This window comes from Battus philenor, unplaced genomic scaffold, assembly GCF_028537555.1.
Source record: "Battus philenor isolate CCGP_79_NKW_IND1 unplaced genomic scaffold, ilBatPhil1.0.hap1 SCAF_16, whole genome shotgun sequence".
Classification (NCBI taxonomy): domain Eukaryota; kingdom Metazoa; phylum Arthropoda; class Insecta; order Lepidoptera; family Papilionidae; genus Battus; species Battus philenor.
In genome coordinates this window covers 322255-333231 of record NW_027181678.1, presented here as the reverse complement: position 1 = coordinate 333231, position 10977 = coordinate 322255, and the positions used below count along the sequence as shown (strand labels likewise).

Below are 10977 nucleotides of genomic sequence, written 5' to 3'. Positions count from 1 at the left end.
CGGAGATACGTAACGAATTGCGCTTTAGCTTTTTAATTTGCAGACAATTTTGCGGATTAAGGGAACATTTATTTCCAGCCTGTTTCTTCCCTAAAAAAATATTTATTTTAATTTCAGAATTGAATTAATATTTATATTCTATCTATAAGATACGTATATACCATGGTAATTTATAAAAAATATAAAAAAAATTATAAAGTATTGTATAAAAAGTATGCATCGGCCGGGAATCGAACCCGGGCCGCCCGCGTGGCAGGCGAGCATTCTACCACTGAACCACCGATGCTTACAATCTAATGTTTATAATTTATGTTGAAATATAAAAGAACTGAAATCATATAAAATAATATTTAGGTATAATACTAACTTTATCCAATTTCAAATGTAAATAAACTTTGAATTGATATATAAAAGATATGTTATGTTATCAACTAAATCTATTATCTTTACTAAAAAAAGGAAAATTTATTTATTCTTTGTAACAAATATTGCGGTTATTTTAAAGAAGGATAATTGTATACTTTATACCAGCGCTCTTAAAGGAGCGATAATAACTAAGGAATGAATACATCTATTATTGAATAATTATATTGCGATTTTTGTGAAAACGATCATAAATAAACTAAATGAATTAGAATTTGTGCTCTTCACAAGTCAGGACCCATTTGATTTCTTGGTTTAAGTCGAAGGGTGCGTCGAGAACCTTCAAGTTGGACTCTTCAGTCATCTGTTTCTGTACACTAATAAGTCTATAATAATATGATTTAATGAATGCCATTTCAAACTAGGTTTGCGCGGTATAACACCTCATACTTCTCGTCTAAAAAATGCCTTATGTACAAAAACAAATACATTTAATTTATAAAAACAACTAGAACTTAATTTGTTTAGACCGGTAGAGGTCATGTTCTGCTGCTAAATATCTGTTGGTACGTTGGTATATCGCATCACTAGCACGAGACCTGCGTCTTCACAGGCTGTTACGCGATCGGAAGTAGAGCCGATAAGCGCGCGTCCACCGGAAGTGCTGCGACGCCATGTTGAATACAATCTGTTTGCTAATCACTGTCTGCTCGGTCTGATTTCATTTAAATTAATTTCGTGATATTGAATACAAAATTAATGGTTTATTTTCGATTTAATATATGTTACAGAAATTAATAATAAATAAATAAATTATTTTGTTTACAAAATAAGCTGTGAATTGTAATCCTCGAGGGAAACGTGTTGGTGATAATCCCATACGCACTTGCAGCCGCATCTTGCCAACAGAAGTAGAAGAAGGTTATATAACCTCCCTTTCTGATAAAAAGTATGACTTGTTTATTGTGCTGCAGGGGCAACTTTACATCACCGTCAGCGGCGCATCAAGAAGTAGAATAAAATTCCCCTTTTCGATGCGCCACTGATGATGACGTAATGTTGCTCCTATAATACCGATGTAAATAAAGAAAAATATTTCCATCGAATTCCCCTTTTTGATGCGCCGCTAACTTGAATATTGCCCCAGACAATAAAGCACTGTAGTTTTTGTTATAAAAGATGATTACTTATAGGTGTAACAGCTTTAAACGGGTGAATATATGTTAACTTATCATCAAAACGCTCTCAAGCCTTTACAATTACTCTTTATAACGTAATAGCTCTGAAATACGTAACATTAATTGAATTATTTCTTTTGAAATTTGACAGATCAATAACTAAACAATAATCATTTTAATATTTAGTTATCGTATATAATACGTACTAATGAGGGTATTGTGAAAAACAAACAAGACATCAGTGATTTTTTAAAAATAATGATAATTAGTTTAATTTTATTAAGTTTGAAATGGTTTAAGATTTAAGTTTGGAAATAGTTTGAGAGAGTAAAATAACTTAAATTAGTGAACACTGACATGCATAAAGGTGCTAAAGTCTGTGAAATATAAATTTAATAAATTAAGTGTACCAATACTAATTAAAAAACGCTTTTTCTTACTATATCATCATCGCGCTATTCCTTATCATTGATTTTTGGTCGGGCTTATCAACTATTTAGGCTTTTTTTTTACATTTCTTTTATGACATATATATTTAATATAATAGATTTGTATTACTTGTAAATTTATTCAATGGAAATAAAACCAGAATTTTACATTCTTGTACTGTTGGTAGAGATATAGCAGTGGATATGTAGCTTCAGCATATTTTAAAATAATTTTCTTTTATAATAGTTTTCTTTTCATAAATTAATCTCAATAATCAAATATCAAAACCGAACGGTGTTCGACAACGTCTCCGGATTTAGACGAAACAAACGATTTCATGAAATATGTTTTCAAATCTGTCTCGGTTGAGATGAAAAAAGAAAAGCTCGCGAATAAGCGATCATGTGTCTGCAGAGTTCAGTATGAATTGTGCAGTGTGCTGGGCAAACAAACCCGAGGCCGTACAGCTGCGCGCTCGCATGGGATTATGGCACGTCGCGTGCGCCGTAATCCCACTCGAGTGCCCCCAAGTGGGGATTTCGGGATTATTATTAGTTCATATCGTTCGACGGCTAAACAGAAAGTTGTTGTTACAGTGTACTCGATGATTTTATAAATAAAACATCTCTCAAGTGCATCCGTTTATTTTTAAAATTGCTTTTATATTCATATTTTGAATAGGCATGTATTGTTTGTTTTATTTAAAATACTTTAACCATAGTTTTATATCTTATATTTCGATCCCTTGTGACGTCGTAAGAAAATTCTCGGAGAATATTTTGGTAGAAACTAGAATTAAATGGTGACATCCTACAACTTACAACAAAAAAAAATTAAAATGCGTGTGGACAACAACAAACTCGTTCAGATTTTTCTGTGATCGCTTTCACAAATATCCTTGCTCCATTAACTTGTACAATTCATTTCAGCCATGTAGCCAAGCAAAATGGTGACAAATTAGAAATACTTTTGTTCATCGGGTGAATGGATGACGACCACTACAGTTCTCGAAGCAATACACATCGTCGAAGATCTGTACAGGTGGCGTAGTAGAGTGAACGATAATTATTCCCAAAAAGGATCACGACTTAGTAGTGAGGGAGACAAGGAAGAATCCTATAACATTGCATGGGGGTATCGTGAAAGCATACAGAGTTTCTGTGAAAAGAGTTACTGTATAGTATTTATTTATAAACATATCATTTACCTTTAGAGCATGTCCTGATCGCATTTATAGAATAAACATCATTAACTTACATTAAAATTAATGTTTTAAAATTAAATACGAAACTGTCGATAATTACAAAAAATACTTTTCTATAACGTGACGATTTATGAGAGCAGCCTTTGCTTTGTAGTGGCATCTATCAGCAGTTATGATGATGAATTATAAAGTTCCCAGAGGTTCCCAAACTAAAGCCTATGTAAAACCGTTCATTTAAATTTCTATTTTACTTTAAAAACATCCATCTTTACGCTGGCTTAAAAAACAACCATTTCCGAGCGGAAGTTCGAGTCCAATAATTTCTTAATTACTCGCGCACCTCGCCCGTGACCGGCCGGGACGTATTACATACGATAATTTATTAGTACCACCTTATGAACACAGCTGCAATTACTGCCTCGTGCCGCAGGCAGGGGGTGTTTTATGGTGGTACTAAACGAAGCGGTTTGTAGGGCAACCGACAAATACTATTAAGTGAATAATTACAATTTATATTAATTGTTTAATCATAAATGTTTTTATACGATTTGTACGCGATGTTTCGTAGAATGTAGATGAACTCTATAGAGAGGGCTAAATAACAGATGAGCAATCGTAGCCTAGCGGTAAGGATTGAGATCTTTGGTCATAGATCGCGGGTTCAGTTGTCCAGATACAATCTTATATAATTCACACTTTTTCCAATGAATGAGCATAGCATTCACTGCGTACCATAATGACACACTGCAATCGCCAACCGACCTGCCAAGTGTGGCGATTGTGGTATATCTCTCTCAGATATCTTTAGATGGAGGTCTATGCTCTGCAGTGGGCGTTTACGAAGAAATAGATGTAGCAGAAGACTTGGACCTAAGCTTAGGCTGAAACGGCGTCTAGGAAAAATCATTTTCCATTTCTTGTACTGCACGATTAATAATAATGTGAGTAAACTTTTAATGTTATGCTTTTTCATAGATGGTATATTTCGTTTGATTATGTTCTAATATGTGTTGGTTGTCTTAGGGCATATTACTCTTAAACAACGTTGTACATATTGAGTCGATGCATGAGAGTTCAAGATTCTTAGTGAGTAGTTTTTATAAAGTTAGTATTCTTATGACGGCTCGCAATATATCTATAATAATGTTATCTTTGTCCGAAAAAATATCAAAAATTATTTTAAAAACAGTGATAAACACAGTGTTGATACAAGTAATAAAATTATGTTTACTCCTAGTTTTCGTAGTAGAAAGAAGCTACATCAAATATGTATAAAAAGATTTCACAAAAAAATTCAGATCTGTTTCAGGAGAAATTTATAATCAATATAAAAAAAATTATTGAAGAAAGTATATCAATGTATCCAAGAACACTATACTGATGTTACTGTGTAGAATTAAATGTTATTGATGCTCGCTCAGGAAGCTAATTATTGCCGCAGCCGTGTGTTAACATAACTCCTGAAGATGCCCGTGGAGGGGTAAAACACGTGTTGAGTAATTTGGCGGTGGCGGTTGTGTGATTCGCATTGTTTGCCGCATACGCATTTATCAGCGGGCTGGCGGGCGGTGCATTTTATTGCATGACTACCACTGCATGTGCGGAGGTGGCTAAATATTGGTCCTTTTCTTACTTAGGATGGACTTCCGCAAGGTAACACCTGGTTCTATTAAATACCCAATATTATAGAAACTACTCTATCCTCTATAATGGTGTAATTTGACTTAAATCTAAGAAAAATAAGTAGGCTTCACAAAATAGATACATAAACACAATATGGATGATCTGAGTCTGTTAAAAAAAACCTTTATGTACTTACCCTGTGGCACAAACGAAGTATACGTTAATATACGGCGTCTCCAACGTAAATTGATTAGCGGACCAAGAGGGGAGCACATCAGAGAAGGGGGGGGGGGGTTGAATAATCCTGGTACAAAGAAGGATCGCCAGTGATCCGGGCTGATTGATTACGCCCGCGGCCGCACCACACCCTGCCTCGCCGAGACGCCGGTCGCATACCGTAGACGTCCAATAAGGGAATATCTCTTAATATTTATTTATTTCGCTTTCTGTGGGAGCTGTAAAGATAATTTTGTTCTTGTTGAATACTACATATCAATATTTTTTTATTTAAGTAAACATTTACACGCACTTTTGAATTGCCAATTACATTCAACATTATAAATAAAGCAGTTGTAGTCGATCCGTATGTAAGCAACCATCGGCTTGGAACGCTGATTTGTTGAGAAGAAAAGCCCAGAAGAACAGTAGCTCCCTTTAAATGAAATTTAACAACGTTTTATGTATATATTATAATATCAACCTTGCAAATGTGTCAACTGACTATGTTCCAAGTATTATTAAAACTCTTTTATTTTAAAATAACATTAATTTAATAATATATTTTTTAATTATATTATAGAGACATGGTTGGTCACTTACGATGGGCCTCAAAAAAAAATCAAGGTCACCCTGCGAGCAATCGAAAAGGATCAGCAATAAGGAACCCAACTTTTATTTTTATTTATTTTTAATTTTCATTTTTACCAAACGATACTTCATATATACATCGAGTTGATAATTTTCTAACCTAACAATACTTTATCCATAAAAAAGCGTTTGCTTTGGGAAAAACGGTGAAAGGCACTCTACCTTTGACTAGGGGAAAATATGACGGCATCGCGAGTACTTAGATGACTGTTTGTAACGGTGTGGTTAAAACTAAGTAAGCCTTTATTACGCTATTAATTATATAGTGAATTATTCATTTTCTAATTATTTTTCAGTAATTATACCTATAAAGAGAAAATTACGACGCAACCCTTAAACTTCGTCTTCAAAACTTAACAAATACTTTATTCGATAGAGTGTAGGCATAAATAATAAAGCTCTGCAAGTTATCTAAAACCTTCTATTTTTTATTTTTAAATCTTATGTTTAAAATATTTTCGGTTCACTGCAAGGCATAGGCCTACCTCAAAGATCGCCACGAAGACCGATCCTGCTCTGCCCGCGTCCAGCGACTTCCCGAGACCTTGAATGTGTTGCCAGTCCACCCGGTGTGGGGTCTGGCCTCGACAACCTACCGGCTCGTGGTCCCCACTCGAGAACCTATCGACCCCAACAGCCATCGGCTGCACGAGCGACATGCTCTGCTCACTACCATTTCAGACGAGCAAGTCTTCGAGTTATATCAGTGATATTGGTTCTTCACCATAATCACAGTGTTCTCGAAACTGGGTGTAAAAGTTACTTCGTATCTATACCAAATACGAAAACTAATATACTGAATTAATTAAAATTCAGTTTGCATGTTGGCGTTTCTAAAGGACTCGGTTATAAGTTGACAGGGTCCTGAATGGGCTTGAGTTAGATATCTTTAAAGTAAATAAACTCTAGGTTTTGTCTGGAAGGCGTGGATAGAAATAATGCCAAACTCTTACGCTCCACGGAGTTTCATCAGGTGAGGGACGAAACTGAAGTTTCTTTTCTGAATACAAGGTTTCAGGAAAGAGACTTCACCGTTAACGTCATATAAGTTTAGCATTTAATTTCAAGAGAAGAACTCGATTTGTAAACTTTAAGTAAAGAAACAAAGAAGAGATTTAAAATCTTTTATCTATGCCACTTGCTTTCGAAGTGGCTTCTCATAACAACGGCACAATGGTCACGTTCGACCCGAGGCTCTCATTTAACCCGCACAATCGTGAGTAGACAAAAAGAAATCCGCTCACTGAGTACAGTTGCAAAGGAACCTGCGCACTCATAAAGGAAGGAGCGCTCGCCGCCGCAATTAAATTTGGATACCCGCAGCCCTGTAACGACAGACAAATCTCTCGCCTGTCTGGAAGAAAGTGAAAATCTTATCTCAATTTACAAGACACATTTCCCAAACCAAGTTAGCTTGCACTCATGTTTTACATATAGTTACATTACATATAGTTATTCACTCTTCAGGCACTAGCCGTGCCGCGACTTCATCTTTGTGGAATTTAACAAAAAAATATTTAGAGCAGAGTTCCCCAAACTTTTTTGTGTCGTAGACTCCTTGCCATGTGTAGGGTAGACCCCTACTTACCTAATATTAATTTCCTGTAAATTTCTAACTGTAGTGAAGTTTAGTGCTAAAAACTTAAAGTAAAAACACATGTTAATTTATACATTTGTTAATTGGATTTAAATTAAAACTACTCAAAATAAAATTTTGTATCTGTTATGTAAAATATACGTAACATATTAATATTTTTTTACTTCATAGGTACTTTTATAAATAATGTAAATGTTTTGATATTATACGACAGTATGATCCACTATCGTGGACCCCCATTTTCATTTCATGGACCCCCAAATTTTTTTTCGCTGACGTAGACCCCTTGCAGGTTGTCATAGACCCCTATGGGTCGATATAGACCACTTTGGGAATCATCACTGATTTAGAGTATTTAGTGTTTTTTTTTTCTACAATAAAAATATCTTAAGTTACTTTTTAATACATCAGCTACCTATTAGTATAAGTCATGTCAAAATCGTTCCGGCCATGACAGAGATTTCATAGAAAGGGAGACAAAAATTAAAAAAAAATGTCATTTTGGTATATTTACCGTATGTATATTCAAATGTATGTATTTTAATATTACAAACAGACTATTTACATATTATTTTATTTATCTGTATAGATATAAATAATATAAATGTATGCATACATATGCATGTAAATATCATATTAAAAATATATTTACAAAATTTCAATAATCTGTACCGCAGTCTACTTAGTCTAGTTTAGATAAATAGACTGAATTTTATGCTTCTTATAAGTCCTGTATATGATTGAAAGTAAATGCGTTCAAAATGATAGCGCGGGGAAGACGTTTGATCAGATATTGTAAAGTATAAAAGTTGATCAGCAGAGAGCCGATTCATATATTCTGTTATAAATTTAAGTTGTAATTAAAACTTGTTAATAAATAATATCTTGAATATTTAATGGAATCAGGCGTTACCTTGCGGAAGTCCATCCTAAATAAGAAAAGGACCCATATTTAACCATTTCCGCACATGCAGTGGTAGTCGTGCAACAAAGTGCACCGCCCGCCAGCCCGCTGATAAATGCGTATGCGGCAAACAATGCGAATGACGCAACTGCCACCGTGCACGACTACCACTGCATATGCGGAAATGGCTAAATATTGGTCCCTTTCTTACTTAATATCTTGAAAGTTAACGATTATTCTTCAATCATTAACACTGATCATAAAATAAGAAGCAATTTTTACCGTTAATTACAACAATATCTTTTATAAAAATTAATAATTAATAAAGTAAAAGTATTAAAAATATTTAGTTTTCATTTAACATTTATTGAGGCCAATAGATGCTTAACAAAAACACAAAAGTGGACCGTTTTTCAACATTTTTCCAGCCGACTTAATTAAATACAAAAACTTGTATAGCTATTTTAAAACTTTATACTTTAATGAAATTAAAAAAATAATAACACAATACTTTATATATCTAAAACAGAGTAATATTAAGTGAAAATATATATGTATAAACAGAGTCCAGGTGATGGTTGTCTCCAACTAACATAACTAAGAAAAACTATATTAATAATAAAAAAATTACTACAGAGTTAAAGAATTTAAGTAAACTTTGATTTTTTATTTTATATTAAATAGCACTTATAATGAAATAACGTACGTAGATGTATTTTACTTGGTTAATAAAAATTTCTGTTCAGTTGTAAATAAGACATGATGCACAATCTCGAATAAGGTTTTATGTCGGAGCCGGGGCGAACCGGACAAATGCTCTGCGGCAGTTTGTCAAAGGCTTTGCTTTTTTTCCATCGGCGCCTCGACACGAACGTATCTAATATCGGCCACACTTTGTACCCGACCACTTTGAGAGGGGAACACTGGAACAAAACGAGTTTTTCGAAAGCCGTGCTGCACTGCAATACCAGTTCCAATCGTTTCAGTGTAAACAGCGCACCAATAGAGCGGGTCGCGCCGCACCCCCGCCGGCCCGCGGCTATGCTCATCCGCTAATTTCATTTCGAAAGCTCTCCGCACGTGCCGCGCGCCGAACACGTAATAAAGCTCCGCGTGCAGCTTTTATGAACGCACACCTACATACGTTTATACAAGTTGATTGGAGGTACAGATATAGAAAAAAACTTTGGAACTTTTAACAGAATTCTTATTGATCAAATTATAATCTATTTTATTTTGACTCTACTCTGCTTCGCAAAGTATTATAGTTGTAAAAAAGAAGCAGAAAGAAACTATACAACAACACATGTTTTAATAAAGGTTAACAATACAGATTTATACATACACTTACTTCATCAAATATAGCTTAAATTAAATATTTATAATAGCGTTAAAGGAATGAATATATAGATTGTTTGCTATTCAAGCTAATGGTTTTAAAAATAATAAATAACGTAATGGTATTATAGTGAGAAAAAGTGTTTTCATAATTCGAATTATTACATATTACAATTAATAATGAATCTCTATTAAAATTAATTTCTGTTTCTACAGACAGTACTGCCAGAAGTTATTGACCTATCGTATTCCAGTAAAGTTTCAGAGCGATTTATTTGTACGGTAATTTTTGAAATTGAAGACAGACTTAGCTCATTTATCAGCTCAAAGCTTTAGATCTTTTTACTGAAAAATTACTAATACTAATAAGCTATACTAATAATCTTTGGCTACATTGTTTGTTTAAAATGCTAATGAATAGAAAACTAAATAAACAAATCCTTGTAGGTGCATAGCTCTATTGGTCATATGGAGAAAAAGCTGTCTGTGGTTTAAGGCAATGTGTTCACCCCGCTGAGCGGCTAGCCCCGCCCGCCCCGCAGCCCCTGCGTTCGCCCGCCCTCGCACCTATTTGCACGGAAGCGCTGCTCCCTCGCAGATAATCCGTCAAACACGAACTGTTCTGTAATTCGATTTCAGATGCACCGCTTCCACAACTGCGACCATATTGTATTAGAAAAATTGAGGACCAAACTAAACATATGGAAAAGTAGAGGTCTATAATAATCAAAAATGTCATTTGCTGCATAAAAATACTTTTTCATTATATAGTTTTATACCTGTACATATACATATGTCATCAATTAACAAGTCCAACTATTATCATACATATAAAATATTAATTTAAAAGAGTAAATATCCTGGCCTCTCTATGTGTGTGTATATGGGAACATGTGGTTAAATTATTGAAAGTCATATAAATATATTGCGCTTATTATTAATCGACACCATTTCAGCCTTAGGACATCAGCTGCTGTACATCGGCCTGTATCCAGAGTTTTTTTGACGACTTAAATACCTGGGCATCTTTTAAACTTGTGGGTAGACATTCTACCCAGCGCTTACCGGTTTATTTATTTATTTAATATTTTATCAAGGGACTGTCCGATTGAACCGTAAACTTGTGGTCAACCTACCGCCAACCTATTTCGACGGGGTCACTATCAGCCGCACCTTGATGCAATTTAAACTTTATTTCGAAGTTGATAAGTTTGACTTCGACGCTCAGAAGTGCTGAGCCGGTGATTCGAGTGGAATTTAATTCGCGCCCCCGGCCCGGCGGACGCGGCGCGAACTTTGCGGCCGCCCAAAAGTTTATTTCAACGTGTACTCCATATTTACTCTTTTATTACTTTGTCTTGAGATTAGTTAGTCATGTAACACGTAAAAAGCGATAGCAAAAAATTATAATACGGAAAGTATGTATTTTAATCATTTGAGTTTCAATGTCTTCATGGACTTAGATGTTTGACAT

The 10977-nt window shown here is 34.6% G+C and overlaps 1 non-coding gene across 1 annotated transcript; it reads right to left on the bottom strand.

Moving 5' to 3' along the window:
• Window positions 1-215: 215 nt before the first annotated feature.
• Window positions 216-286, bottom strand: TRNAG-GCC (transfer RNA glycine (anticodon GCC)). The gene has a single exon. It is a non-coding gene; the product is annotated as a tRNA-Gly (tRNA).
• Window positions 287-10977: the final 10691 nt, after the last annotated feature.